Below are 7,500 nucleotides of genomic sequence, written 5' to 3' on the forward strand. Positions count from 1 at the left end.
TGTGGTGTTTGGGAGGATCCGCTTATCCCGAGGTGCCGCGTCGCGTCCAAGTCCATCTTGAATGGGGCCACTTACCCGTAGAGGGTGCCAGGCCCGTAGCGACCGGTGCGCGCCTCGGGAGGATCTCTCCTTAGAGTCGGGTTGCTTGAGAGTGCAGCTCTAAGTGGGTGGTAAACTCCATCTAAGGCTAAATACGACCACGAGACCGATAGCGAACAAGTACCGTGAGGGAAAGTTGAAAAGAACTTTGAAGAGAGAGTTCAAGAGTACGTGAAACCGTTCAGGGGTAAACCTAAGAAACCCAAAAGATCGAACGGGGAGATTCATCGTCAGCGGCGCTGGCTTCGCGTCGGTCGGCGATGTCCCGCGGAGTCCTTGCGGCTCGCGCGCGGGCACGCTACCGTGCGCCGATGTCCGGCGCTCGTCGTCGTGCACTTCTCCCCAAGTAGAACGTCGCGACCCGCTGGGTGTCGGTCTACGGCCCGGGTGCGGTGTCTGTCGCGTCGCCGGTAAAACGGCACGCGACAAACCCTCGGTCGCCCGGCCGGCTGCTCGGCGGTACGCGCAAGGTATCAGGCCGCACTATTCACGGTGCGTCGAGACCGTCGCAAGCGCGCGCCACGGTACTCGGAGGTTACGGACTTCGCGCCGTCCCCGGTCCTGGCCCGCTGTTGGTTACAGTACGGTACACCTTCGACAGGCCTGCGAACGTCTCCCGCGGTCTCGCGGGAGACCGATACCGGTCGGCGACGCTACTGCTTTGGGTACTCTTAGGACCCGTCTTGAAACACGGACCAAGGAGTCTAACATGTACGCGAGTCATTGGGACTTGTCGCGAGACCTAAAGGCGTAATGAAAGTGAAGGTCGGCCCTGGCCGTCGACCTAGGGAGGATGGGCCGCGTCGCGATGCGGCCTCGCACTCCCGGGGCGTCTCGTTCTCATCGCGAGAAGAGGCGCACCCAGAGCGTACACGTTGGGACCCGAAAGATGGTGAACTATGCCTGGTCAGGACGAAGTCAGGGGAAACCCTGATGGAGGTCCGTAGCGATTCTGACGTGCAAATCGATCGTCGGAACTGGGTATAGGGGCGAAAGACTAATCGAACCATCTAGTAGCTGGTTCCCTCCGAAGTTTCCCTCAGGATAGCTGGCACTCGGCCGTTCCGCACGGAACGCGCGCGAGTCTCATCTGGTAAAGCGAATGATTAGAGGCCTTGGGGCCGAAACGACCTCAACCTATTCTCAAACTTTAAATGGGTGAGATCTCTGGCTTTCTTGAATTATGAAGCCACGAGCATCTTCGGATCAGAGTGCCAAGTGGGCCATTTTTGGTAAGCAGAACTGGCGCTGTGGGATGAACCAAACGCAGAGTTAAGGCGCCCAACTCGACGCTCATGGGACACCATGAAAGGCGTTGGTTGCTTAAGACAGCAGGACGGTGGCCATGGAAGTCGGAATCCGCTAAGGAGTGTGTAACAACTCACCTGCCGAAGCAACTAGCCCTGAAAATGGATGGCGCTGAAGCGTCGAGCCTATACTCTGCCGTCAGCGGCAAGTGGGGCGGCAACCGGGAGCGGGCGTTAGTCTTCTCTCGCGTCGTCACGAAGCCCTGACGAGTAGGAGGGTCGCGACGGTGAGCGCAGAAGGGTCTGGGCGCGAGCCTGCCTGGAGCCGCCGTCGGTGCAGATCTTGGTGGTAGTAGCAAATACTCCAGCGAGGCCCTGGAGGACTGACGTGGAGAAGGGTTTCGTGTGAACAGCCGTTGCACACGAGTCAGTCGATCCTAAGCCCTAGGAGAAATCCTATGTCAATGACGGCGTACAATATACTCGAGTGTCGAGAAATAATAATAAATATTATACGAAAGACACACGCCCGTCGGGCGAAAGGGAATCCGGTTCCTATTCCGGAACCCGGCAGCGGAACCGCATACAATTCGGGCCCTCGTAAGAGTGTTCGTCGGGGTAACCCAAAATGACCTGGAGACGCCGTCGGGAGATCCGGGAAGAGTTTTCTTTTCTGTATAAGCGTTCGAGTTCCCTGGAAACCTCTAGCAGGGAGATAGGGTTTGGAACGCGAAGAGCACCGCAGTTGCGGCGGTGTCCGGATCTTCCCCTCGGACCTTGAAAATCCAGGAGAGGGCCACGTGGAGGTGTCGCGCCGGTTCGTACCCATATCCGCAGCAGGTCTCCAAGGTAAAGAGCCTCTAGTCGATAGAATAATGTAGGTAAGGGAAGTCGGCAAATTGGATCCGTAACTTCGGAATAAGGATTGGCTCTGAGGAGCGGGGCGTGTCGGGCTTGGTCGGGAAGCGGGTCTGGCTGACGTGCCGGGCCTGGGCGAGGTGAACGGTCGGCGTTCTCGCGCCGGTCCCGGGATCCGAGCTCGGTCCCGTGCCTTGGCCTCCCGCGGATCTTCCTTGCTGCGAGGCTTCCGTGGCGGCGCGAGCCGTCGTGGTCGTCCTCTTCGGCCGCCATTCAACGCTCAGCTCAGAACTGGCACGGACTAGGGGAATCCGACTGTCTAATTAAAACAAAGCATTGCGATGGCCCTCGCGGGTGTTGACGCAATGTGATTTCTGCCCAGTGCTCTGAATGTCAACGTGAAGAAATTCAAGCAAGCGCGGGTAAACGGGCGACCGATCACAGTTTACCCATAAAACGACAGTGGAAGGATAAAGCGATCCCAGGTTCTGGGCAAAGCGTCCGGCCCTGTCGTAGCGGCGATCGGCAGCGTAGCCTAATAGCGAGGTACGCGACGGTGACCCGTCTAACGTTGTCGGAGTTGCTGATGGTGGCGAATGCGTGGCCGAGTCGACTGATCTGGCGCTGAGAATGCACAGTTCGGGGTCCGAGGCATGCTGAAGCTGTCATACATGCGACTTAGACTAACACCGGGTAGTGAGGGAGGTAGGGAGCCCCACCGGGAGGCTACCGGTGCCCTACCAATTGGTGTCGGACTCTCACGGGCGTGGAAGCTAGGGCGCCTGGCGCAGTGTGTCTCGTGGAGAAATTTCATGTGTACGCATTCCCTTAAGCATTTGGGAAGCCCTCTGGGCGATCTCAGCCCATCCATTGCACGGTTGGACGTAAATATGATTCGGCCTGCGTGGATCGGTGTCTTGCTACCTGGGGCGTCACACACAGGTACAATAAAGAGAGTAGGAATGGTGGATCGCGTCCATGTAACGCAAAACCTAACCTATTCCATAGTCAATTGTGTTGCGTGGTGAAACCGCGCCCCTACGTCTGAAGGATCTGCTTGTCCTGGCGTACGTAATACGCAGTGTATGTGCGCTGTAAGGGGGAAATCCCAGGTGTGGATCCCGATTCTAGCGGAAGGGGAGTAACCGCGATGTAGCCGCCCGGCACCGCTGGGGGCGCTTACTGGGGGGGCTAACCGCCCCCCCAGACCCCCCGGTGCGGTCGTAACTATGACTCTCTTAAGGTAGCCAAATGCCTCGTCATCTAATTAGTGACGCGCATGAATGGATTAACGAGATTCCCACTGTCCCTATCTACTTATTAGCACAGCATTGCCACGAGTCGGAGTCGCAAGACCGAATGGCTCATATGTGGCGCGCACACCTAGTGTGTAGTAGCGTGGCTCCCTCTTGCTTGTTTCGCACGCAGAGACGGGGCCGAGGCGTGAATGTCGAGGAGTCGAAGGAGAGTTTAAAATAAAAGTGAAACTGCGAATGACTAGATTGACCAGTACAAACTCTGGACAAACAGTCTAGGAAATGAAAACGCAAAATTAGTAAACAAACCGATAGCCCAAAAACTGGTGTCTTAAGACTTGGCCCCAGAGTGTTCGGCCCGGAGCTCGCCGCTTCCCCTTACAAACTCTGGGAGCCTCGAAAATACGGATTGTTCCCAGGCGCGCATGCCGGGTCTGTCGAGTGTTGGGGCGAAGGTCGCAAGCGTGTCCCTAACGGGACGCCGCATACGTTTGTGGCTGGAAACCGGCTCGATGGATCGGACATGCAGTGGAACAATCTAAGAACACTCGGTGTTTCTCTCTGCGGCATGCGGCACGCGGGGAGGTTCGCCGGGAGTTGTCCGAAGGGCAGTCACCCAGACTGAGGGCCAAATGGACCCGGTCCCACGGGCTATGGGCCCAGACCTTGAGGACGGAAGGAAGTCAGGCAGTGCGCGTTGGAAGTCAGCAAAGCATCCGTAAAAGCAGTACGTGGCGACTCGGCCCTTGGGGTGCGCTCCGGTGCAACTCACGAGGCTGGCCACGCGGTGGGTTTCAAAAAGGGCTAAAGGCAACACGCCTTAAGGACCCAGATGAACCCAACGCAAGATTGAAAAGCAACACGCCGCGTGGCGACTCGGCCCCTGGGGTGCACTCCGGTGTAACTCACGGGGCTGGCCACGCGGTGGGTTTCAAAAAAAGGGCTAAAGGCAACACGCCTTAAGGACCCAGTTGAACCCAATGTAGGATTGCAAAGCAACACGCCGCGTGGGGACTCGGCCCCTGGGGTGCGCTTCGGCGTCGCTGTCGGGGGCTGCCGCGACGCGTGTTGAGACTGACAGAAAACGTAAAATGCAAATGGGTGCGGCCCTGGGGACAACAAAGCAAGGGGTTGAAAGGAATGGGCGGGACCTCCAGCCACATCATGGCCAGCGAGTGTCCACAAGCGTTAAAGGTTTCCCGAGTAGTGCCGGGAACCCCAAAAACTCCCCAAGATTCTGAAGCAACACGCCGCGGCGAAGGAAGGGAGCTTATTATTTTCAGGTCCTCCACCCTCAGGCTTACACACTGCATTGCTACGAGTCGGCGTCACTGACCAAATGGCTCACAAGTAGCTCTTTTCCTTTCAGGAACATCATCATCATCGGTATCCTCGTCGTTGCTCCGGTCGTTTCGTCTCGCTTAACCTCGTCTCGTTCGTTCGTTTGCTTCGGGTGGAATGCCGATGATCGGGTAGGCGTTTCCAAACAATGGCGCTCGTCTTAATGTTAAGGTGTTAGGTACCGTGCCGAGGGCATGAATGGTCGCGTAGACGATAAGATCGCGGCCGCTAACGGTCCGCCCGGGATATCTGCCGCCCTCCTGGTGTATTTAGGCTTGGTGGCGTAGTGGTGGCTCTGCGTCGCTTGACCCCCTTTCCACCGTACTCGTGGGAACATAGATGGAATTAGTAAAATCTTTGGTTAGGAGAAGTGCCCGCCTGGTAAAACGCTTCCTGCCGGGTGGGGCAGCAGCCCAGGAAGCGCTTAGTGGTAGCGGCCTTCGTGCCGTCCGATTTGTGCTAGCCAGATGCGACGCGACCGTGAGAGAGCCCACGCCGAGGTCCGAGGGTCGGCTGGGGCTGAGCGCTGAAGCAAAGAAAAATCGCGAAAACAGAGTTAGGATTAGTACCGCGATTAGCCCCGCGAATAGCTCCGCGACTTGCGCCACCGTAAATGACGACGAAATTAGCTCCGCGAACTCCCCAAAACCCCAACCCCACACCCAAAATAAATCGGATCGAGCCGGGCCGCAACAAAACGCGGCAAGCTCCCCTTTTACTCCTACTTCGTCTGGAAATTTCTCACTGGCGACCACGGGAGTGAGAATCCTGCAGCTGAACATGAGACGTTCAGCTAAAGTCACGGGAGAGGTGCGTCAGCTCGTCGTCGAAAAGCGACTTGACATCTTGTTATTGCAGGAACCATGTGCCAGGAAGTGGGACACGGGTCACACCTTCGTTGGGTTAGGATTGGGAATGAGAGTGGCCGCCGTACGCTCGCAACGCCCGTGGGCGGCGGTGGCAGCCTGCAACTCTCAATTTCAGCTACTGTTTATCTCGCAGCTCAGCACAGCTCACTGCGTCTGCGCAGAAGTGCAAGCACCTGGCTTCTCCTTCTATGTGGCTTCGTGCTACTTTCAGTACTGCGAAGAAATAGAGAAGCACCTCAGGCACCTCAAAATGGTGTTTCATTCGCTGAGGGGGAAGAGATTGATAGTTGCGATAGATGCCAATGCCCGATCGCCGCTGTGGGGTCCCCAGGAGGCGGACGAAAGAGGTGCGAAAATCGAAGACCTCATCCGGGCATCTGGTATTGAGGTGGTCAACGATGCTGGCCAGAAACCCACCTTTTAGACGGCAAGAGGTTCATCATATATCGATGTGACCTTGGCGTCGCCCTCCATGACCCGGTTCATCAGGGAATGGAAGGTACGGGACAATTGGACAACCAGCGACCACAACTCCATCGACATCAGGCTCAGAGTGCCGAAGGGGCGGGACGCCGGGGGTGCCGCGAACATGAGGTTCGACACCCGTCGGGCCGACTGGGAACGGTTTTCCGGGACTCTCGCTGATCTTTCAGGGTCCATGCTGGAGGCGCTCGAGTTGAGGTCGGCAGAGGAAGTAGAGGAAATGGCCGAAAAGCTCGCAGTTGTCCTTAGCGAGACATGCAAGGCCTCAATGCCAAGGAAAAGGCATTTTAGGAAATCCAACCCGTGGTGGACTAGGGAGCTAACAATCTTCAAGAAAAGGCTATACAGGTTGAGACGTGGCCTGCAGAAGGAACATGGCCAGCCCTCATACGTGGAAAAAGCTGTCGGAGTACCGCTCTTCTTTGCGGCTGTATGGCAGAAATATAAAAAGGGCAAAGATCGATAGTTGGCGGGAATTCGTAACATCTCATGGAAATTTAGAACCTTGGGGCTTCGTTTATAAGCAACAAGCGGAGAAACTCCGAGTAGAAAGAGTGCTCAGCACACTCAGGCATGGCGAATCTTCAACCATGACTCTAGAGGAAACAGCCAACTGTCTTCTTAAAGTACACGTCCCCGACGACCGAATCGCGAGCGATACACCCGAACAAAGCGTATTGCGGGTAAACGCGTACACGCCACCTGAGACACCGGACGCCTCTCATTTCACGGTGGCAGAAACGATAAGAGCAGCGAAGACTCTCAAAAACAACAAAGCACCGGGAACCGACCTCGTGGAAGTTAACGTATTAAAAGCAGCGTTGAAAGTGATCCCCGGCCAGATCACTAAACTGTTTAACGGGTGCCTAAAGTGGGGCGTCTTTCCCTCCGCCTGGAAGATTGGCTCGTTGCGGGCCTTGCTGAAGGGAGAGGACAAGGACGAAAGGGATCCGAAATCCTATAGACCAATTTGTCTCCTCTCCGTGGTAGGTAAACTTTTCGAAAAATTAATTAAGGAGCGTCTAACGGGAACGTCGCTGTCGCCGGGTAGAATTTCGGATCGACAGTTCGGCTTTCTCGCGGGAAAATCGACGGAGGACGCGATAGTAGAACTGCGAAGACTGGTAAGGACCTCCGAGGGTAGATACGCCGTCGCGTTACTTTTCGACATTTCGGGTGCGTTCGACAACGTCTGGTGGCCCTTGGTCTTAGACGCGCTGAAGTCCCGGGACTGCCCGCGAAACGTATTCGAGGTAATCCGAAGTTACTTCGACAATCGAATAGTGAAGCTCGCGATAGGTTCGGTAGAGGTTTCCAAGCGGGCGTCGAGGGGGTGCCCGCAGGGCT

At 56.4% G+C, this 7,500-nt stretch overlaps 1 pseudogene; it reads left to right on the forward strand.

Annotated features, from left to right (window-relative positions):
• The window catches only part of LOC114940957 (large subunit ribosomal RNA), a 3,719-nt pseudogene extending 143 nt beyond the window's left edge, over positions 1 to 3,576 (forward strand).
• Positions 3,577 to 7,500: the final 3,924 nt, after the last annotated feature.

Source organism: Nylanderia fulva, unplaced genomic scaffold, assembly GCF_048542155.1.
Source record: "Nylanderia fulva isolate GAGA-0341 unplaced genomic scaffold, ASM4854215v1 Scaffold757, whole genome shotgun sequence".
Taxonomy (NCBI): Eukaryota; Metazoa; Arthropoda; class Insecta; order Hymenoptera; family Formicidae; genus Nylanderia; species Nylanderia fulva.